Here is a 24,427-nt window from a genome sequence, read left to right as displayed (position 1 = left end):
CTGCCTCCTTTTACGTAGAATACACATCTTTTTAGTAATTCCCGATTCATGACAGCTAAAAACGTCTTTCGCGTTATGGAAGCACAAAACATTTGTGATACTATTTTTCAAATCCTGTACATTTTGTGGACGTCGCATATAAACAAGTCTTTGATATATTCCCACAAAAATAAATCAAGTGGAGTAATATCTGGACTTGCTGGCCATGGCTGCTGGCCATAGAATTGGATCCTTATTTCCAATCCATTTCTCATTAAAAGTATCATCCAAATATTGGGTAACTATTCTATTATTATGTGGAGGTGCCCCATCTTGTTGAAACCACATATTCAGTCGAGTTTGTATTGGTAAATTCTCCAAGAGATTCGGCAACACATGTGGTGGAAAAACCAAGTACCTCTCTCCATTGAGAATTCCTTCGAAAAACTGAGATCCTATCAAATAACCATCAATGATTCCGCACCAAACATTAACCCCCTACACAGACTGAAATCTCGTTTCTTGCACCCAATGAGGGTTCACGTCACACCAATAGTGACAATTATGTTTGTTTATTATACCGTTGTTATGGAAACGGCTTTCATCACTTCATAATTCTTTTTCAGAAACTGATCATCAGGGTGGACAACCATGCAATGAAGTTCAATCTTCTATCAGCATCTCCTGAATATGGGAATATATTTTAGTTATTAAAAATGAAAGATGAAGATTATTACCTGGATGTAGTCCTTGAACCAAATGTATTTTGTATGGATGGAATTTGTTTTTTGACAAAATACTTTGTAGTGACGATTTCGAAACGTTACAATGCATTGCTACTTGTCTGGCAAAACTATATGGTTCCAACACCTTTTGACCTAGCACACTGTGATTCTCATCAGTAACCGTTTTTAGTTTTTTCCGCTTCCGTTCATTAAAACACCCATTTCGTGCCAAAGATTTGGCTAAGCCACCGAATGTTTTGTGTGACGGTAATTTTCTGTCAGGATACCGATTAGCGTATATTCTCTTTTGAATTCCTTCTTGCTTCGCCATAAATACATATCATATCCAATTTTTCTGCATTTGAAAATTGAACCATTTTTCAATTTTACGAAAAACCAACACAAAACTAAATAAACTTTCGTCAAATCTGACAGGTCTTCTGATAGATCGATAAATACATTATTGCATTTATTTTGACGTATTCATGGCCGTCTTTATAATACGCAATAAAATTGCCTTTTTTCATCAGTATTCAAGAAAAACTACATGTGTGCTATATGGCTGAATTCAGAATTTAAAGTAGTATTCAAAAACCAATTGAAAATACTGGGTTACCATTTAAATAAAAAGGCGTCGCGACGCCCTAACAGATGACGCCTAGTGCTAGTGAATAAGAGGACCATTTGACACCAAAATTATCTGCTTCCACGAAATATGGATATGCTTTTTCATTTCTTACATATTTGCCTGCGGAGTTTTATATGGGACACCCTGTATCCCTGTGTCGTGATCGGTTGAGAATTTTGTACTCTATACATTGATGCTGCCTAAAAAATTTATCAGGCATTTGGCAATGAGAGTATTTACGAACGCCCTGTTCGACGTTGATTTGCGAAATTTGGTTTCGGAGAGTTCATCTTCGAAGCTGAGCCTTGGAGTGTTCGACCTATAGTAAACCAGAACGAGGATTTAAGGACCCTGGTGGAGACTGGCCCACCACAAATGATGCGTGGGATGGTGGAAATACTGGGCGACAGCTCCCATGAGGTTTTTGATGATTTGAAGAGATCAAAGAGCTCGAAAAGTGGGTTCTCCACGATTTGAATGATCACGTTTCGAGGTCTGTTCGTCTTTGCTTTTGCGCAACCGAAACAACCCTTTTTTAGATGAAAAGTGGATTCTCTACGACAATGGGAGACGTTCAGGACCGTAGTTGGACACCGATGAGCCACCCAGGCACTTCTCGAAGGCAAAACTTACCAGAAACCATGGTTACTGTAATGACTTTCTGCACCCGGGCCAAACTATCACATCATTCTGAGAAAATCGACAAAATGTATCAAAAATTGAGTCAACAGCAGCCGGACTGGTCAACAAAAGATATCCAATTCAGCTCCAAGACGACGCACGTCCGCACGTTTAACAAATCACTATTCGAAAATTAAATAAATTGAGCGTCGAAGTTCTGCTTCACCCACTATACTCTCCGGACCTCTCGCCAACCGACTTCTGTCGTTACAAGCACTTTGATAACTTTCTCACAGGTAGAACCTTCGCCAATTAGGACCAGGCAAAAACGGCCTTCATCGGTTTCATTCGAATGGCGATTGAATTGAATAAGTGTTCAATGAAATCTTACAGGTCAAAATGGACTCATAAAAATGGACAAAACTATTGAAGCAACCTAATACATCGTTTCTGGAAGCAGGATAAACATGTTAAATGTCTTGCTTTCGTAGTTTTTTATAGAAATAATGGAGTAGATGATATCTGCAGGTGAGTTATACGCACAATAACATTAGAATTTTTGAAATTTTTTTCAGTCTGCATATTAATATATGTTATGAATTCAAACACAAGGAATTTTGAAAGCCTCTTGCTTGTCACGAAAAATTTTACTGACGGATTTTATCCAGATTTTCAACCGATTTGTATATTTCAAAAATAGTTATGAAATCATTAAAATTACAAGTGAACAGTTGTGTTTTAACATTTTACGACATTTAACGAATGAAAAGAAATCATCCCATTCATGCGAAGCTTCTCAAATAACAATTTTCAAAAGGTTTTACGATCTTTTATGAACATCAAATCGAATATATAGTCAGTTGAGAATATCATTTTAGATGCTAAACAACTGGCAGAGGTTAAGATTGCCATTTCCTATGTAATTCTTTCGGCATAATGAGAAAATTCCAACTCCTACATATTAAAAGAACTTTTCTTTCGTTGGCAACGAGTTACGTTTTTTAACAACCATTAAATATCAAATTAATATTTACTATCGGTTCTTGATATCTTTTGCGGGATTTGATTTTTTCCTCATCGTGCAAAAACCTGTTTCGACTGCATTTTGCGTTGCTTGTAATTTCTAATGAGATAGGTAGGTGTTGATGGGCAGTGTGTAAGGCATTTTATTACTGGTAATGTAAGTAACTGAGTAATGAGTAATTAGATACAAAATAGCATCGATTCACTATTCAGTTATTCTACAGTCATTAAGCGATATTGGAGAAAAATCGAATGCTACCCACTTCGATGAATTTTTGATTCGAATTCGCATAGAAGGATTTATTCTCACCTGTTTCTTTCGATTATCGATTGTTTCAAATGAATAACTCGACACAGTGTGTCTCCATTTCAATATCGTTTATTTTCAATACAGCATGAAAAAACTCACCGGCCTTTTCTATTATGAGATGAAATATGTTCAAATATAATTTGCGAAAGCACTTGTGTTTTCACTAGTATTCACCGGTTTTCACTGTATTGAAATTACTACTAAATTTGCCTCGAAATCTACATACAATGTGAAAGTCATTTACTTAACACTCATTCATATCTGTTTGTCGTTACTCTGGTAAGTCCTAGGGAGCTAAAATTTGGTATATAGACGCTTCTTAGGTCTTAGATGCGCACTAAGAAAGAATTTTCAAATATTTCAACTGAAGCGCCCCGCGTGGGCCTTTTCATCACTGTTTGTCCGTACCGCTATATTATCGGGGGCTGAAATTTTGTATGTAGGTTCGTTTTATGTTGTAGATGTGCAATAAGAAAAGATTTTTAAATATTCCAACTGGGGCGCCAGCCGCGGGGAAAAAAGGCGGGTTCATATTTAGTATCAGCATTGCACCCGTGCAGAGCCGCGGCGGGTTGCTAGTATAACCATGTTCGAAAAAGAACAGACAAAAACTTCATCAACTAATCGAGTGAAACTTTTTATGGAAAATTTGCTTATATATTTCACAATGAAAAATAAGAGAATTAGAAAATTATAATTCTTTTAGAAATCTCTTCTAAAAATTTCATAATATGCAGAATGTATAAGTTCAAATATTTCGGCTGTATCTCGTACTTAGATGATACATTCTTATATACAGACATGCTCATGAGATTATTTAACAGACTTGAAGTTATCACACTACAATATTTGGAAATTCCAACGTTTTTAAAATTTGAAAAAGTACTGAACAAAGAAATATATTTTGACTGAAACTATTGAAAAGTAAAATTAAAATTCAAAGTATTTTTGTAGTAATGAGTACCTTGGAATCTGTGGCCATATTATCAAAAGTATGAATTACATTATAAATTTCTTCTACCAAATTCACGAAAAACAAAAATATGGAGTATGATATTTGGAAAATTAATTATTGGGTAGTGTTTTTCTGAGAAAAAAAAAATGAAAATAGAATATTTGCAGAAAGTTGTTAGACATCTATAAGGAATTCACGACAAATATTTTGTAAAATCACCAGAAATACTCTTCTCGACGCGCGCTTCACCAACCAAGTTGGCATCTTCAGGATGCCATCTTCAGGATGAAAAAATGTTATACGCCAGAGGTTTCAGTTTTATCTACTTTGAAGAAAAAATCATCATTTTCTCTTTACTGGATTTGCAAAAAAAATGTTGCGGTAGGTTTTTTACCATAAAATTTGAAGGCTACGATGTAACGATATGGAAATGACCGATAGTAAATGAAAATGGATGATAACGAATGAATCAGACTATATATACCTAATGTTTGTTTACAAAACCTTAGCACTTGGTTCACCATACAGTAACTTCTTCAAGTGTGTTTCATGTGAAGAACTTTTATTTTTTAGTGTTGTTGAAAATTTTTCTTGGTGGATATTCATTACAATTTTGGACTTTCGTTGTTTGAAAAAATGTTGATATATAGGGTCTTCACAGGGACTTCCGAACTTTGACAATTGATAACGGCTATCTTGTTGAAGCTACATCTGTCAAATCAGTTGTCATTTATTCAGTGTGTTTTTTTTGACAAATTAACATGGACGGATATAGCATTGAACAACACGTGCAAAAAATTAATTTGTATTCTATTCGGGCAACATACCGCGCGCATCGCCCACTTTACGGTCGCCACTGATTCAGTAAACGATCCACCAACACTCGTACGTCGACGAAACGCAAAATCTACCGAAAATATTGCCGATGTCTGTAAGAGTGTGCAGGAGAATTTGCGTCGTTCACAAGAACTCGTCCTTTCGCAAACAACAACTTGGTGAATTTTGCGTCGTAAAGGACCATTGGTAACGATGTGTGCTCGCTGAATGAGCTTTGGAGCAGTTGGCAACTGATCCTAATTTTCATCGAAAAATCATCTTCAGTGATGAGGCCCATTTCTGGATGAATGAGTACGTGATGCGTCCAATGCATCCCGAAAAAATCAGTATTTGCTGTGGATTTTTGGCTGGCGGCGTCATTGGTACATATTTCTTTGAGAACGATGTTGGCCAGGCTATCACTGTCAACGGCGAGCACATAGGTCGATGATTACCAACTTCTTTTTGTCTGAATTGGATGATCTGGACTTTTTTGTGGGGTTTCCTAGATCCGCAAGTGTATGCGAAAGAGTCATATCCCCCGCTATGCCATGGGTCAAATTCAGCCCGATTTATGCGCCAGAATCATGGAAAATTGGACGTTTCTGATGCGCTCCACTTAGAGAAGCCGTGGCAGATATTTGAACGATATTGTATTCCACACATAATGACATCAATAGGTCTTTCAAACGAACACAATACAAACTTTCAATGATATATCACACACGCTTTGTTTTATCTAAATTCACAATTAGAAAGCGCTCAATGAAAGACCCTCTCTTTGGAATTTCGGTAACAAAGGCTGGGATACCTACTGAAATAACCAAAAATTCAACAGGGAAATGTTTGAATGAGATAGAGAACATTCAATATGAAATTCAAAAAATGAGAAAACGGTTATTTGTTTTTTCAATTTACCATTTTTCACACGTGTATAGTATATACTTTGAACAGAACGCGTTGCTGTTCTGTAAACTATATAGTCAAATTTTCCCAATACCTTAGACTTAATAGTTGGACTCATCAGAACATTTTTATACATTCAAGTAACACTTTACTGTCAGATAAAACTGGACAACTGAACAAAACCGCTACACGTGTTTCCCTTTATAATAGTTACTTCGGGCGTACATCTACAGTATGAATACGCCTGGGGAAGCTTTCGTATAGCGAAACACGTGTTGCGGTTTTGTCTACTGTCAAGTGAAAATCTAACAATTACGTAGAGGTTCTTAATCAAACATCGGCCAATTCCATAACATATCTTGAACATTTTAATGATATTGCATAAAGAAAAAAACGAAACACAGAATATAAACATTTATCAGTTACTATCCATCATAATAATCAAAGAGTTTTCACAATGAATTTTAATTGAAGAGGCGTTTCGCTACAAGGTAGCTTCATCAGTCATTAAATAAAATTTATTGTGAAAATTCTATAATCATCATAATGTATAGTTTTATTAATTTCCATTAAGTAGCGTGTCAGAATATTCATAATTCATCAATTGATTATTGCTATTGAGATAGTCCTATTGGGTGACATCTATAGCTTTTAATGAATGTTCACTTTGATTGTTTCATTATTAAAAAATGGGTGATATATAGAGGAAAAACAAATACAACCTGTGGAGTGGTTTTGAGTCCCTCATTAATTGAAGTTTTCCATAATATGCATCGCTGCTCACAATTTTTTCATCCTGAATTCTCTGAACCAAAACACAAGCGGACTAGAAATCTAGGAAAGAACCGTCACGTACCTAATTAAATCTGCTAATTCAGTACAGTACCGCGGTACTAACGTTATATTAATCCCAACTCGCAACTCTAAACCCATATCAGCTCAATTCTTGGGTATCATTAAAAGTTTTACACGGCCGCAGAATGCTGCCGGTATTACTGTGTTTTGAATTTCAGTCATTCTTCAGTGTCATTACCTTAATTGTAGGCCTGCCTTGTTGAAGAAGTCAATTGCGAAGGAAAATTAAGGCAATGTCAAATATTTCCCGATCGGTTGTCGTTGTCGTAATAACGGTGTGGAAAAAATCGATAACGGGGTCAGAGATTTATCTGCGAACGGTGATCGTTTAATTTGTTGAGAATGTCTCTCGATGCGGCATTCTTCTATTTCGAAACCCTTGTGAAGTTCTGAATTTGATATGGAATTTCATCATAATATTACACAGATTTTTTATCAAACCGAATTTTCTGTGCAAGTAAATGACAGGTATGAAGTATTACATTAAATAAACAACCACAGATTGGAAATTTAAATTTTTTTTCAAAATTTCTCAGAAGCTGACGAAATTTTATTGTCTTTGAATGGAAGTTGGTAAGATTCATTTAACTTGTCAATAACACTTCTCATAATCTTCTTCCAATATATTGCAAAATAAAAATATAAATAATAATTATAAATTCAATACTTCAGGTGTACAATTTTTTCCCACTTATCTCTCTGAAATCCTAAGTCTATTTGTCGAGGTATTTTTGCTGTTTGAGAATTTCGATATTTTTCAATTTTCACAAAAGTTATTCCTTGTGGAGAGAAACTGAGTTTCTAGCAATCAATTCGGGTATTGTCACCTTCACCAATCTGAAAAAAATTATAAGAATTGAAATAGAAAACTTTTTTAGGTGTATAAAGGGTAGAATTTTCAATCCACCACAATAGGTTAGGTTAGGTCAAGAGTGGTTGGGTTAGGTTAGGTTATTGTAGCTCACACTTATTCACCAAATGAACCCAGCTTCTTAACGAAGCCGATTAGTTTGTATGATGAGTGGTCTTTTAGGTCGGATGGGTAAGAGTAAAGCTCTACCAAACTCTGAAAATCTGCTTCTGTCCCCAGCGGGGCAGGCACAAAGTATGTGCTCTGTAGTTCCGACAATCCGAGTCTCTGCATATGATGATTCAAATGACAGTGACCTGTGAGAAGGCCTATTAAGACATCGTAGTTGATCCCTACTATAGTCCAACAACTGTTTGGCATCAAGCTTCGAAGGGTGAATAATCGCCTAGGAATGAGCCAATCCTGAAGTCCATGAATCTTGTTGCCATCCAGGTATTCAATGTTTGTTTGGCAAAGCCTGAAGCGACGCCAATGACAGGTTCTGGTCCGATGAAGCTGCTTGCAGCACGCTCTTTTGCAAGGCGTCAGCAGCTTAATTGCCTTCCAGGCCAGTATTGCCAGGAATCCAGACCAGAGACAATCTGTTGAGTCTTCCTATCAAGGATAAGTAATGTTCTATTTGTCAGTAACTTGCCTCAATAGATATTCTAATAGTATTCGATGAGTGCAAGAAACACCACTGAAATATTTTGTGATGGAGCCAAACTAATTTGATCCACAGCCAGATCCACAGTCTGAAATTTCGTATCTGCACTTATCCAAACAGAGCCAATGAATAAACCGGAATCTAAGAATCGATTGTTGAAAAAAAATTTAAGAACATATCAGTTTATCAGAAAAAATACTTTTTTTGCTTTTTATTTCTCTATCGTTATTTTGAAGTGGGGAACTTTGAGAGAATAATAAAAATCAACTAAAAACCACATGTAGTGTTAACAACTTTTTCAAATTACAATTTGAGACATTCACTGCCAAGTTAATCAGCTTTGGTTATTTTCTTTCTGGTGCCATTTAGAATCCTGTGAATCGGAGTCCTGTTGTTGGACTAACCAGAAGCATACTCGTATGCATGATCATCAATGTAATACCGAGAAAAAAACTGTTTTTTGACTGATATTTGCCCATTCCTATTCAAGAGAGCGAAACATCGAAAACATTTTCGAATATTTCATTCGCGGAATTCAAGCACGATAATAATGAAGACAATAAAAAATCTTATCAATTATTATTAGTTTCTTTTCCGTAATCAATTTATTTTGGTTTTTATTATTAGGGGTGTGAAATGGAAAATGAGAAGGAAAAAATGTGCATATTTCAATGAAGAACTTTTCCAAATTAATAATAATAAATCTGTAAATTTTTCTACCGCATGAAATATATAAGATACCTAGTTGGATATTCCATTCAGAATGAAATGGAGGCATTGCAAACTACAATTACTACACATAATTTTAAGAAATATTTGGTGAAGATGGCACAAAATATAAAAACCATTTGGAGAAAATGTCAAGGAGCTTCTCAAATCGAATATTCAAAAAGTTGACGATGTTACTTGTATTCGAAAGTGTTCCGCTTGAGAAAGCTAATAATGAAACACGTTTAGCGGTTTTGTGGACTTTTCATTTGAATCAGAATAAACTATATTATAACTTTTGAAAATTATTTTATTGAAATAATTTATCTGATATCACGTTGCCAAACATTCCGTATGAATAGATTAATTTAGTTGTTTTCTGAGATCCAAAGGACAGATTTTTATTTACATATCGTTATTTTTTTAAATAAGTAGTGGATGAAACTAAAAATAACTTATATCACAATAAAATTATGACAACGACGGCAATTGACTAGAGAAAGTGAAGTAATAAGATGGGCATAATGTCGAAGTCTTACAAGTTGTGTTTTTGTTGAATGGATTAAATTATTTTGTTGTTGATGAATGAGTGTGCCATTTTTTTCAAATCACATGATCAACTGAAGAAGGGAGTGACATTCAATTTACGAAACTTGAGAAATAAATAATTTCTGTCATCAATTACCTCACCATGATTACACATTTACATTCGCTGTCAGTGATAACGTGATTCTCAATATATTTCCAGGACATCACCGAAAAAATATTTTAAAGAAATATGAAGAATATTTTTCTCGCCATAATAATCTTTATCATTTCATGATCATTCATGCCTTGAAAATGGTTAAGTGTAATTATGAGAGTTGTTATTATGAAATTGAAATAAACAGTCACTTAATTCATTATTTAAAAATATTGTCTTGAAGTATAACAATATATTTTCATTTTGCTAAGTTCATACCAGTTAGGCATAACAGCAAGTCATGATTTGACCCAAAAACACATTCAAATTTGTTTGACTTCTTTGAAAGACATTTTCAGTGAAAAAACCACTTTTGCTTTTTCAACTTTTCACAATCGTAACAATCAATAAGTCTAAAAAAAAATTGTGTGTTCCTGATTAGGGCGTTTGTATTCAACAACACACATTTTGAAAAGAGAATGATTGATTTCGTTCGTAGTCAGTATATGATTTTTTTCTATCGTTGTACTCAACATTGGTTCGAATCCTGTTGTACCATTTTCGATTTTCACTGCGTATGGTCTGACCCGTGCTTGGAATCGCACGTTAAATGGTGAGACCTCAATAACCCTCAGCTCACACAGGTGCTAACTCATAGGGGTTGTCGTATGTATGAGGATTAATGGAATTCCCCCTTCTTTAAGTGGTCAAGAGAGTAACTGAAACAAAAGAATTCACCTTATTCTAAGGGTGAAATTTATGTATACAAAAATTCACTCCTCAATCTTCAGAGTTTCACATCGAGCGGGTTTTATGAGGTGAGGTTTATTAGGAACAATACAAAGGTTGACCTGAAACTAATACCGTTGTAGATTGTTTCAACATAGGTATTTTGATAAACTCCTTTATTGATTCAATGTGGAGCGGTTATTAAGTTTCAGATGAAAATAAATAACAATAGATAATAATATCAGATTCATGTTAATCCAGAAGAATTCTGTCTATCAACTATTTCTAGGCTTGATGCCATACCAGATATTATTTCACTTGATATGCCTTGAATTACTGGAAAACTTTGTTTCGACTGTTAGGATCAGGGTGACGGGAATGTTCTACTAAATTCCCAATTGTCACAAATCAGAAGTGTACTTTCACCAATCCCACGGAATTCTAAACCCATTCCTGAAGACCAAACATCTTGGAATCACCTCCCCCAATCCTCTGCGCATTTGTTAAACAGGAGAACGGCGGAGCGCCAACTGCGACCGACTCGCCGGACTTGTCAGAATTCAGTCTTCGATCATTCGCCGTCTGTGGAGCTTGTGTCGGTGAGCTTTCCAAAGCACGCTTGACGTGGTACGTGAATTACGAAACGGGACTGTTTGACTTTGATTTTTTTTAATTGGGGAGTGATTTCCAGTGCTTCTGACAGAACGTTTCTGGTGCTTTTTGTGGGTTTGTGACGAAACTTTGACAGACTTGATAGGAAGTTTTTGGATATTCGTCTAAGAGTCTGTTAGGTCAGTAGTTTAAGAAATAATTTGCTGTCTCGAAATATATCAGAAGCAGCATTACAGTCATATCTTTGAAAAAACGGAAAAGTTTTTAAATATATGCATACATATTTTGCACATTTTGTTATTGGCAATGTTCCTTTTATAAGTCATAGGTTTCAGATGGTAATCGAATTTATTTGAAAGACTGGTGGACTGTGGGGACAATTACTATTACTATTAAATTACTATTAAAGGCCACTTTTGAGTTAATCGCCAATAAATGAAATTGCTGGATTTCGTATGTATCACCTTTTCAAATAATATAAAAATGAGGTAAAAGTACTTTCTGCGCCGTTTCATGTTCATTATGATTTGGTTTGAACCAATTTTTAATACGATGCTTTGTCCACTGGATTTCATCATCAATTTTTTTTGTAATTCGAAAATCCAGTTTTTTTACCATTTTTGGTTAAAGAATATTACTGTAGTCCTATCCCCAACACCAAACCGTTATTTCAAACACCTCGACACGTGTTTCGATCAAGTGATCATCTTCAAGAGGAAGATTAATCTTCCTCTTGAAGTCATGTTTTACAAAGCATATTTTTTTCGACGTTTCTCTTCGGAAAATATCAGAGACATGTCATACAATTCTTCGCGAAAGATGTCTCAAAAAAGTTGCATTTCTTCGAGTTTTTTTGAAAGGAAACAACTGTTGTTTGAGAACCAATTATAATTGGTTCTCATAATAATTATAATGTGATAATAATTATTATCACAAATTCGGTATATATCAACACAAATGTGTTTCTTAACGTTGTTATTTTACGAAACGTCATTAAAATTCAATTAGAATTTTATATTTCTATTATATGATGCCACAATGAAAAAAATTCTTATTGATAAAATGGACAGAAAATTGTGGCTACGAAAACTTTTTCCAATATTTATATTTGCCAAAAAACAAAAAAAAAAACAGCAGAACTAAGCAATCATGCTTCGTAAAAATTATTTCTTGAAAAGTACTTGATTATACCGAAACGAAAACTCAAAAAAATGCATGGGTACACACATCTACCTGAAAATTTTCAAAAGATATTTGGGATTAATGTATGCGTCTCTACTATTTGAGATTTCTGATGCCTAATTTAGCCAACCTTGTAATTCTTAATATTTCTATAGCAATAATGTGATTAGCTATTCAACGAAAGTAATTTTTTATGAAGAAAATCAGTTTTCCATCGACCTTTACTGGGTATTTTTACCTTCTACAATCTGAAGAAATATGTAAATTATAATGGAGAATTTTATACAGGTGTAGAAAGGGCAAACTGTTTAGTTTACCCCGATGAGTTACTGCGTAAAATTAAATTATTTTTCACCAAGAAAAATGTTCTATTTATCAGTAACTTGTCGTATTCAACAATTTTGCCTACAATACTTATTTTAACGTTTCGTGCCTTCGTCTTCAGAAATGGACAAAAAATTCAAGATATTTGCAGTTATTCCTTTGATGATTATTTATTTCTCAACTTCTTCGACAAATGTTAAAGCAGTTTTGAAATGTGTGATTCGCTAAAAATGATATGTATAAATGATTCAGCAAGAATTTTGATATTGATTGTCAGTTGATTCAAAATCTTTACCAAGCACCACCAAAATATGATCACAACAAATCAGTTAAAAAGTAATGAGATTACTTTCCCACCGTTCACTTCTGATTCAAACAAAATTTGATGATATTTGGAATATTACAGTTTCTGTCAATAGTGTTGTAGATATCTAGGAAAAAGTTAAAGTTTTTTTTGCTGCACCCAGTATTTTGGACATTCGGTGAAAATGTGTTCAACACTCAGTTTTGTTTCTAATATGTCACACATTGGCTCTTCGGTGTGACTTTACAGATAACTGTGCGTGAGATTGGTATGACCTAAGCGTAGCCGATTGATGAGCATTTGATGTTTTCTGTTGTTTGTTCCGACCACGGTTTCACATCATATTGATTGTACGTAGTTTTGCCCCGGACACTTGTCAAGGATTTTGCCATTTCTGGATTATCGCTTGTTTTCACCATTGTTTTAATGTCTGCAGATACTACTTTCGGCACTGCTTCGGATTCGGTAGAGGTAGTTGCCCCACGAGCACTTTCGTCGGTTTTTTCATTGCCCTGAATTGATTAGTCATCATTATCAACAATATCTGAGAATGAAATTCATGTATCATAGTTTTTTCCATATATGAGTAAGTACTTTTCTTTTTTATTTGAGGATCAACAAGCCAGGGTTCTCATCATAAAAATAGTTTTCGTACTGTTTTCGCCGGAAAAAGTTCAATAAAAGCATCTTTTCACCCTGAAAAAAGTATACTTTCGAGTTGCTCATTCTCTGAAAACTCCCATCGAGACCGGCAACAAAAAGAAATTATAAACGCCTCTAGGAAAGAGTCTGAAACATACTTGGGAGTCCGGTCTGCAGATGATGCTCATAAAAAGTATTTAAAACTTTGTGAAAGGTGCTCGGCAGCTTCATGAAAGATGAAAATTTTTAATTATCCTTCTAACGAGGTTGCTAATGAAAATTTAAACGGGAATTTTATTCAAATGGAGGCTATCAGAGTTGCAGATGATAGTTCATGTAAAACTGAGGAAATGAAACTTCGTGTTCAAAGTTTGTAGGTTTTATATTATTCATAAGAAGCTGCAGCAGCGACAGTCTTGGAGTTTGAGAAGGTTTTTTTGTATTAACTACTCCATCTTCTTTGATAAGCGTTTCAAGAGTTTTAGCTAACAAAAACTTTGTGGTGGCTTCACAATTACTGATGCAGTCACAAAGTAGAAAACTGGGAAGTACACTGTATATATTATTGGTTTCCAATATACTAATCATATATACATGAAAGGTGACATGAAATTCATTGAAAATTTTTGTCTTTATTCCTATCGGACCATTATCTCAAATTTGATTCATATAATCATTATCAACTTTCAATACTTTCATTTTATAAATTCTAAATAAGTAGCTTTATTTATAGCAGATCAGTCCCATTATTCAATTTCATTCTGTTGATTTTTGCTATATCGGATCACATAGAATCAGGAAAAGATTTAGTTATTTCCTCGTTTGTTCGAAATGTTATCCAAATTTTCAGAGATAGCGGTTTCAACTAGTTTTGAAACTAAATTATTTTTGTTCAGTCATTGTGTTTCAATAGCAATTTTTATGTATGTATTTGCTTTATGTATTTCCAAATGCTCATGAATTTAGAATTTATAAAACAATGCTGGAATTGTTGTGATGAAACTCTTTTGTATCTTCAGTTTTCAAGTATTTTCAACTTAAACCGCCGAATTAGCTCATCAAAAGTTACGTTTTGGTGTTTGTTTGAAAGTAATTGACAATGTTTCATGATGAATTTCATAGTTCGGACTTCCATTGTCTAATATTATATAAAATGATTTGAAAACCCTAAAACAACCAATACAAATATTTCTTTCATTTGTAGTGGTTCTTTTAGGGGAAAAAGAATCATTTTATATAATACTAGACAATGGAAGTCCGAACTAATGAGATTCATTACGTTTTGGTATATTAACCACTTTTTCACTTCTTGTTTCTTCGACAATTTTTATCGAAAGCTGAAAGTGAAATGAATCCAAAACAAATATTGGTATCACACAACAGAACTGCAACACTTTTATCGACGCGCTTTTCCCCAACCAAGTCATCAATAGTTTCGAATACATATACATTCAAAATCTGTTTTGTTTCACATTTGTAATTGTAATGATTACAAAAACAAAATAATATTATTAATGGATATTGTTTTGATGATATTTCCAACCAGGATTGTTACTATTATGGAAATTCAACAGAATGTCAAGAATACCTATACTAAAAATTTAATTCAAAGATGAATTTGAAGTATTATTTATTGGCTCGCCTCTCACAACATAAATGCAGTTTTTCAGTGAAGTAACCATAAATAATAAGACACATTCCACAGTATTTAACTTGGTATGAGATAGTAATAGAACAATTATTTTATGAGAATAGCAATGTATTCAATCAGTGTTCTGAAAATAAATCATCTAAATGCTATGACAGAGAATTGACTAATGAAATAACAGCAGATCATACATTTAAACTAGAATAGTAGAAATATAGGTATACTCGTTTTCAACAAGCTATATCAGGTATTGATCCACCATCGTTATTCATAATATTATCTTCATGTTTAGAGTGTAGAAATAAGTGAACATAATAATATTATGAATACCGTAACGATGGTGGACTAATACTTAACTGAAAAATAAATTTGAGAGAATTTAGACGCAGATACCTAGAAGAGGTATCTATGATATAAGTATAACAATGTAGGTATATTTAGTTTAATCTTCCTCGTGAAGATGATCACTTGGTGATCGAAACACGTGTCGAGTTGTTAAAATAACGGTTTGGTGTTGGTATAAAACTCCAGTTGTATTTAAAACCTCAATGAAGAAAATAAAGAAGCCTGGACTCTCAATTATTCGTTAAACAACATTGTAAATGGTTGGGTGTCAATCTATTTCATGTCGTGAACATTCATTCAATCCTATTTTATTTGTTCTTCTACAGATCTCGAACCTGTTAACAGCATTTTAGACAATGGAAGTTCGAACTTGTGTAGCTGAAAAATATTGTCAACCACTTTAAATCAATCATAATTCTCACAATGTTTTTTTATACATCTGTTTCTCAAGACTGAGAATGCTGTAGATTTGTTCAAGAAATACTATATTTTCTATATATTTATTGGTTACTCCATATTTCTTTTAATTTCAGGTCTTTAATTATTTTCATTAACTCCTATAATGATTCATCTTGCTGAATACTGTTTCGAAAGCTTTGAAATCATGTCTCTAACTTTGTTGTTTAGAACATGGAGTGTCTTTTCGAATAACATTGGGAATTTCACGAAACCTAGTTTCTCTTCAACCGCGTGGAACCTATTGACATTTAAAGGTCATCCGAAGTCAAAGCATATATTTCCACGGTCTCTGTTTTCTAGTGTAAATCTACTATATCCACGGGAGAACAATCGAAGATTTTTACCAAATAAATGAACGTCGATTATGGAAAAAACGTCTAAAAACGTCGGGTTTACTTTAAACGTGTCCGCCAAATGAGCGCAAAACGTTCACGTTCGAGATTTTTTCGCATGTCATTTATTTCCATGTATGCAACGAGTTTTTTCTCTTTCTGTTTCGACGAACTGGTAGGTAATGCGATTTCTATCGGATTGAACGGAACAAAAACTTTTTCAAATCCCGCGAATTAATGGCTCCATTACTTTTACAATGTGCTTTTGTGTTCGAGGGTGGTCTAATTAAATAAGAGTATTGGAAATTTCTGAAAAGCGCTCGTTGAGTTTTCACACATCGCTGTTCCGTGTGCTTTGGAAAGTTGGATAAATTACGAGGAAATCATTTCTGTTCTGCTTATTTTTCAATTTGAAAAATTGTGAGATGTTAAATTTGCCAGTATATTGCACAAAGAATTAAACTTATCATTGCCCATTCGATCGGAGAAAATAATTAATTGTTGCCAATCAAACGGAAAAAGTACAAAAAAAATATACACAACTTTTGGATCGGTATGGGTTTCGATATTGTCAAAAGGGTTTTAAATTTTTCATAAGTTTTTCATTTCCACAAATTAGATAGAATTAGTTTCAATGATGATATCGCTACAAAAAATATTTCATGAATAAACATTAGAAACCAAGCGTGGAACTATACCTATACCCACTTTGAATTTTTTGAATGTCAGATCGTAAAATAGTTAGTCTATTGAATAATTGCTACTGAGGAACTCAAAACAGAGGTTTAAATCCGTACGAAATGAATTTGATCACGAATATTTCAGATACGAAATTGAAACAGCGCTTATGGTGATATACATTTTTTTTCATTATCTAATCTAGTGAAAGTAACTGGCATCGATATACCTGTTTATACCTGACAAAGCAGTAGTTCGCCCAGGTAAATAATAGACAACCCAACGGCTGCACATTCTATACGTTTTATACTTCAAGCAAGGACAAAAATTTTCTTATTATCTTGATGTTGCAAAATTTAATTAAAAATCATTTTTCAAAAAATAATTAATAATAGTCTGTCCAGGATATTTTTAGCGAACCTATTTTTAACATATTTTTTTATATACTAAATTCATTATAAAATATATTTCATTCTATTATCAGCCTGGTGAAGGTCGATTTAGGTTCGGATCTTCTCCTATTATTAGTATGATAGAAGTTCAATAGTTTGTAATTTCTTCTGTTACGTTTTCAGTAAATTTCTAAGAAATATTGGAAAAATACGAGAAAAAATATAATAACTTCATATTTTATTTAATCCATTTTGATAAGAAGAGTGTCTATTTATACATAGAAGGTGTCTCTCAAGGTGATGATACGAAAATTCACAAAAGAATAATGAAAGTTCATTAGATCCAAATAATCGAAATATTTGCTTTAAATTTGAATTAAGCCTGAGATCAAAGCTCAGCTACTATCTCATCATGATTCATTCTTCCAGAATCATCAACTAAATTTCATTCCGTAGAGAAAAAATTCTTCCGTCACCTACTATGGGGGAATTTATTCCGGATGAAATACTAATTTCCGTAGAGGCAGCCGGTATTGTCACCTAATTGAAATAAAATTGGATTCCTTTTTTCATCAAACCTCCTTCGTCAACGTCTGTTTTTTCGGTTATTTTCGTGTCTTACACTCCCTAATTGTCCTTTTATTATTGAATCATCCAATCATCTTGTCCAATAAAGGAACCCAGGACTCGCAATAAAATAATTACAATCCCAATTGGTTAATTGAAAATTTAATTCAATAGAGAACAACGAAGAATGTCTCTTTGATAGTTTATAATTTTTGTCATTAAAAGATTCCGAAAAAGTTCGTCGTCGATTTAATCTTTGTGACGCAATTAGTGTTCCTTGATGAGATTTTTTTAATTTGCGAAACTGGTTGTTGCGTCTGGAAGAGGAATTTGCAGTTTTCGAATAGAATTGGAATTCAATTGAAACTTTTATAGTAGCTCTGGAACTTCATTAAATTTGATTGCGTCGTGCAATTAGAGCTTTCCGGTTGTTTGCATTTTTGTTGAATGTGCATTTGACATATCTCAAAATTGCAAAATTGGAATGAATTTTGTATATCTGAGACGGTCATCTGCATAATTAATGAAATTCGAGCCGAAACATAAAATAAACTTGTAAACAGCAAAAAGTGAAAAATAATGATGTTCTAGTTTTGTTCTAATTTTGCCTGACGAGAGCGTTACGAAAATGGTGATCGGGCGAGACGAACGGAAGTTGAGAGGGAGGTATAAGTTAGAGATGATTAAAAGAGAAGTTACATTTCGTATATTACTCAAGAGAGGAAGGTGCGAGCACACATTTACGGTCGAGTAGGCTCTGAAACGATATGAGGCAACTATCATACGTTGCCACTAATTTTAGCAGGAGATTTTAATGTTAATTTCGCGTCCGGAGATGGACAACTCTTGGTAAACTTTCTGCAAGATAAATTAGAACTACAAATGAATAATAACCGAAATGAGCCTACCATAAAACATGGAACAACAATCGATGCAGTTTTCTCTAGATATCTTTCTAATTTTCATACCATACCATAAGCCTATAGTATCGGTCTTACAATCTATTACTGTAATAACCGATGTATCCGATGATGAAAATAATAAAAATAATGGATAAAAATGAAAAATCTACTCAAAAATGTTGATTTATCAATAATTTTTTATCAATGATGAATTGATAAATTCATTTATCATAATAAATCAAAATATTTGAAGGACGGTAGTCGGTCGGGTTGACGTGTGTGGTTTGCTCTACTCAGTCAATCGCCCGCTGTGTGAATCGGTGGTTCAAGCTGCAAGGCCCGGATGATCGATTTTCACTTATTACCGTCCAACCCGTGTTAGGAATCATACGTTAAAAGATAAGACTTCGTTAGTCTTTAGCTCGCACAATATATACATATAGATGGAGCTAAAAAAGTTTTACTTCAGTGGTGTGGTTTAGAGCAAACTCGCTTGTTTTATTTTTCAATTAAAATTTTCTTTTCATAAGGGGAAAAGTCCCTTTATCAAAGGGATTTTGTGTAGGACCTATGGGTCCTAGGATGGTATCTTCGTATGCCCATTCTTATTTACATTCAGGCTTGTCCCTTTAAGGTGGTTGAATCTAATAATGCATTAGTGGTTTAGACTGATATCACTAATGAGACTCATTGAAAGTAGAATAAGTGAAAGCTACAGAGAAAGAAAAATGATTTCTCATTCGATGTTATAGCTTGAATTTGCAATTCAGACCCCTATTTATGTTAACCAAGCAAGTTTTGAGTTTCATGTCGATCCCATATTTGGCACAGGATGTTGTAATTGAATATATCAAATGATTTTTGACTAGGACGAATGCTGACGAAAGATTTCACATAAAATAGATAACTCGACTCTAGTATTTCTCAAAAACATGTTATTGATAAATTATGGGAACACTGTCGTTAAACGATCAGAAAAAGAACCTAGCTGGAGAAGGAGAAAATTGAATTGATAGATACAATATGAATGAAAGTATTAGGAGACTTATTTGAAAATTGTTAATATTTCAATAATTACCTAAGAAATATACTCGTGCAAGAAATTTTTTCTAACAACCTCGTATAAAAATCTCATCAATCTCCCCAAGAACCTGTACATTTCATAGCCTTCAATCCGTGATAGATGAATAGACGGCCTTTGCATAACCCAATTGCGGTCCTGTATCGCGTCGATAAAAGAGGGTTTTGGGTTTTCTAAATTCTGAAAGCGGAGGCAGGGCATATGGTCATTCAATCTTCTCCAGGCAAAGACGTCCTTCTCTGTGTCTGTTTTCAGCATCTTCGGCTGACCCACTTAAAACCGCAGGGTAATTAGACGACCGAGGCCCTTTTTCTGGCCCTTGTGTACCTTCTGATGTAGGGTCTACTTTCTTTTGATTTAGAGAATTTGGATTCTGCAAGGGGAGATTGACCTCTCACATGACTACATCTTACGTGAATCTCATGTTTTTATGGGCATCTACTTTTTTTATAATGAAACATAATGATATAAAGAGAGTGGCTTTTGACAAGGTAGATCTATGAAATGTGCTGCTACAACTTTGCTAGTGAATATTGAATTCATTTTTTAGATTTCAATATCCTGGCCGACAAATGGAATGGGTTAGCAATTAGAGAAAAAAATTATGTCTCAGCATATCATTTCAAATGTCTTGAAGTTCCTTGATGATTCTTAGTCAGATAATGTGACTTAGATTTTGATGTCCGCAAAGTTCAGTTTTGAACAGATTACTTTCGTTGATATATATTAATGGTTTATCACAATATCCAAAACTTGGGGACTCACAATTCAATCACTGAAATAAGTAATAACATATGCAGATTCAAGAAATAACCACACATTTTTCTATTACAAGCTGTAGTAGGAATTGAGGAGAGTTTTTAAGTTTTGGAAAAAATGCTTTTTAGCTTTCTACTTTTAGCTTGCCCTGTTTGTTTGGGTTAAATTTAGTAATCTAAGTTTGACCCCCTTTCTGTTGATAGATTGATCTGATATTTGGTATGTACATTTAGTTTTGATGACAATACAATTTAATGAATTCTGTATCATTGTAAATCAAAGATCGCCGCAGCTACAAGATGGCGGATTACATATTTTTTCACAACTACCTCAATATGACATCAAATGATAGAGCTAACTGATAGAATAGTAGTACGCTGAATGAACTGAACAGAATGAGAAGAATTTACTAACAAAATTAGAAACTAAAAATTTGCAAATAAAATGTTTTATGTTAAACGGTTTTTTTTAAGAGAAACATAATAATGATGTAGATGATGTAGTAAAAGCTGAAAAATTATTCGGAAGGACCTAGGTAGCTGTCATCACACCACTCTCCTCAGCAATCTACGGTATTGATCAGATAGAAGAATAACAAAATCGTTGGGCGTAGCGTAACCTGAATAAATATGTATATACTACGCCCCATGATTTCATTATTTTTTATCTGATCAATACCGTAGATTGCTGAGCGGAATGGTGTGATGACTGCTACCTAGGGCCTTGTCGACTTATTTTTTGGCTTTTAGTACATTATCAACATCATTTATACTCATTTTATCACAACAAAAATGCGGAAATCTTCCGAAGGAATTAAAAAAACAATTCAAAATTGAAATAACTTCACTTGAATCTTGAATTACACGTAAGAAAAAGTACTTTTGATATAACTATCTTCATAGGGAGGTTGAATTATAGGAAAATCACTTTTTTTATTCATTTTGTACACAAAATATTGTCAATTTCAGTAAATAAACCGAACCATCTTACTGGTTCTAATCATATTCAACTATTTAATTTTAATGGCTTAATCCTTACTGTAGACAAAACCCACTATATATAGTTCTAGGTAGTACAAAATAGTCCGTGAAGTGGTGTGATATGGCAAGGGGAACATTAGAAACCACATATGACTCCATCTAAAAATAGTGAAAGGGGTGAGAGCACAAGTTTTGTAGAAATGTTTCCATATATTTGTTCTAAAACACCACCAGTTGTTTATTACTCATTTAATCATTGAATAAAATAATGGCAATTGATGGATATATTTTAAAATTTTTGTTAGGGCAACCGAACAATGGAAATCAATAAAAAGCCCTTGTAATTTCCGGTAGTGGAGCACCCCTCATCCAATTTATTAGCCTGTGACTATGTGGGGTGGTGAAAATAGTTTTTGAGTGTATCTTAAACGTTTTAGGGTATTTCAAGGTCTATTATTTCCATTATATCGACTATTTTATTTAGATGCCTCGACAATGGTATTATCATGGGGCTCCAGTATTCATTATATCGGAACTAATATGCGTATGTACAACAGAAGGTCGAGATCTGGGTGATTTATAGGTTTTTCATCAACCCCTGTATTAGTTCGAAGTTCCTTGGAAATGAATTGAAACTGTTGTCAATATGGTATTTAGTTTTTTAGGTTTAGGGGTTAGCTTTCTAATTTAATGAATGATGTTGAGTCTCGTCACTCTCACTATATCATTACGTAATGTGCTTCATTATTCCTCTCAGCCTAGTAATACAGGAAATTCATTATTTTGCTACCTTCTTATTTCAATTGAATAACAGAAATTTTCGAAGGAACATTTCTCTCATTATCCGAGATGATTTTATGAATCTTTTCATTTCGACAAAATGTTTTCCACCGCAACTGACAACATAACAACCACATAAATTCTCGCGACTCGTTATTGCTATAATTTTTTCGAGAACCTTCCATACAAATTACCTCCTCATATATCGATTCGATATTCATTTTTCTTCCGTCGCACTGCCAGAATGTGCTCGCTGGGCTCTGGAACGGTAATTGCAGATATTATCACGACTCAAATCGGTGAAGTTTGAATTTAAACTTGTAATGGAGGATATTAACTATAATTTCAATAGAAAGTAACTTCTATTCTGAATTTATGGCGTACGAAAATTGATAGGGCGGACGTGATGAGAATTATCTTGAAGGCGTGCAGACGTAAATTGGTCTTTTTGACTGAATGCGATATTCGTGGGATTTCAGATAGTAAGATGCTTTTTACTATTCAGAAAAATAAGCTGAAAATCTAACAGACAATGAGAAATTTCACACTCTAATGGAGACCTGTTATCCCCTGCATTTGATGCACTTTTTGGGTATTTTATCTCGACTGCTTATTTTATAGAAAAAATTCTATATTTTGAATTCTATTATTTTTCACTAGAACTTTATTTTCCACTTAGAACTGGTACACATTTAGAACCGAAATCAATTTTTTATTCTGAAGGATTTCCTAGATTCCACTCACTTAAATTTCTCGGCAGTACAACTTCAATGACAGCTAAAATACTAAAAATCATCGTATTCATTCTCTTATAGTCACTGTAATAACCTTGTTCCAAATGTTATTAACCTTTTTTAATATGAAATATTTGATATATACATACTGATTGATGCATATATTGAAATATTATGTGATTTCTCATACCTACACTATATATATTAAACTTAATTAAAATATATCATACACTTTACGTTGTACTTTCGTCAATTCACATATATCACTCTTACCTCTGTAATTATACTTGTACATTTGAACAACATTTGATACTCCATAGATCCTAATATAAGTAAAATATTAGATGCCATGAGAGATGAAAAATATGTCAAAGTTAAATTTCTTGGCTATGTTAGATATAGAAAAAACTTTCACTGGAAAAGAGGTCAGACCAAATTCGTCCCAAACCGAAAATGTCACTTTGTGAACAATAATTTGTTAGGCCTGGCTCTTCAGCCAGTGTTGAAAGAAAGATGGAAATCTCTTCTTGTGCAAAAAAAGATACCTTCAACTAGTCTGAGATGCTTTAAAGTTATCAGAGTCGATGTTAATGAAGTGAATTTATTTTGTTTGAAAGTGTTTTTGGATGCCGAACTTTTTTGCCTGAATAATCATCAGCAGGCGTTGGACACTAGCTGATAGTTCCTCCTAATATGGGTACTGATGTATCAGGTGGAGACTACATAGATTTCTAAGTTTTTCCTGTCTTTGCAGTGTGCCATTTCATTAGACTAATGAATTCCCAGTCTACAATTTGATAAGGTTTACTTGGTCTTGGCTTGGTTTCATTTACAATTTATTTGAGATCATTGGTGGTATTTTTGATTACGTAGTTTGGGAGATGGGATCATCTATCACCTGCAGTGGTTATGTCGCCTCACAACCGTACCGTTACTGAATTCTATTTGCAATAGAATTGTTTGCCTGGTTTCGGAAGGATTGGGGAAATTTACCACGACTTAGTACACTTTCATGAATTTCTTTGTTTGAAGAGGTACTTTACTAGAGAATATGATTAATATGAATTGAATTACCACATGGGTCGCCTTTTTTGCCATCACTCTCATAAAAACTTTAAAAGACTTTGCCATAGGTGTTTATTTATTTACGGAACGAGGTTTTTCTTGAAGAAAATAGTAGGTAATGATAGTAATGATAGACTCATGTGGTTGGCGCAAAACATTGGTTTTTGATTGTTCCCGTATCCTACTC

At 33.8% G+C, this 24,427-nt stretch overlaps 1 protein-coding gene across 2 annotated transcripts in view; it reads left to right on the top strand.

Annotated features, from left to right (window-relative positions):
• The window catches only part of unc-5, a 706,638-nt gene that overhangs the window by 252,536 nt on the left and 429,675 nt on the right, over nt 1-24,427 (top strand). The window contains exon 1 of one of the 2 annotated variants that reach the window (XM_074184448.1): nt 11,010-11,245. The exons of the other annotated variant lie outside the window; for it this stretch is intronic. The gene's annotated coding sequence lies outside the window, so the exon portion shown is untranslated. Of the gene's footprint in view, nt 1-11,009; nt 11,246-24,427 lie in introns of those variants that run through there. 2 annotated transcript variants of the gene reach the window in all.

Source organism: Leptinotarsa decemlineata, unplaced genomic scaffold (assembly GCF_025532065.1).
Source record: "Leptinotarsa decemlineata unplaced genomic scaffold, Ldec_3_MD MMD2_tig00026354_RagTag_RagTag, whole genome shotgun sequence".
In the NCBI taxonomy this organism is placed as follows: domain Eukaryota; kingdom Metazoa; phylum Arthropoda; class Insecta; order Coleoptera; family Chrysomelidae; genus Leptinotarsa; species Leptinotarsa decemlineata.
This window is presented reverse-complemented; position numbering and strand designations above follow the sequence as displayed.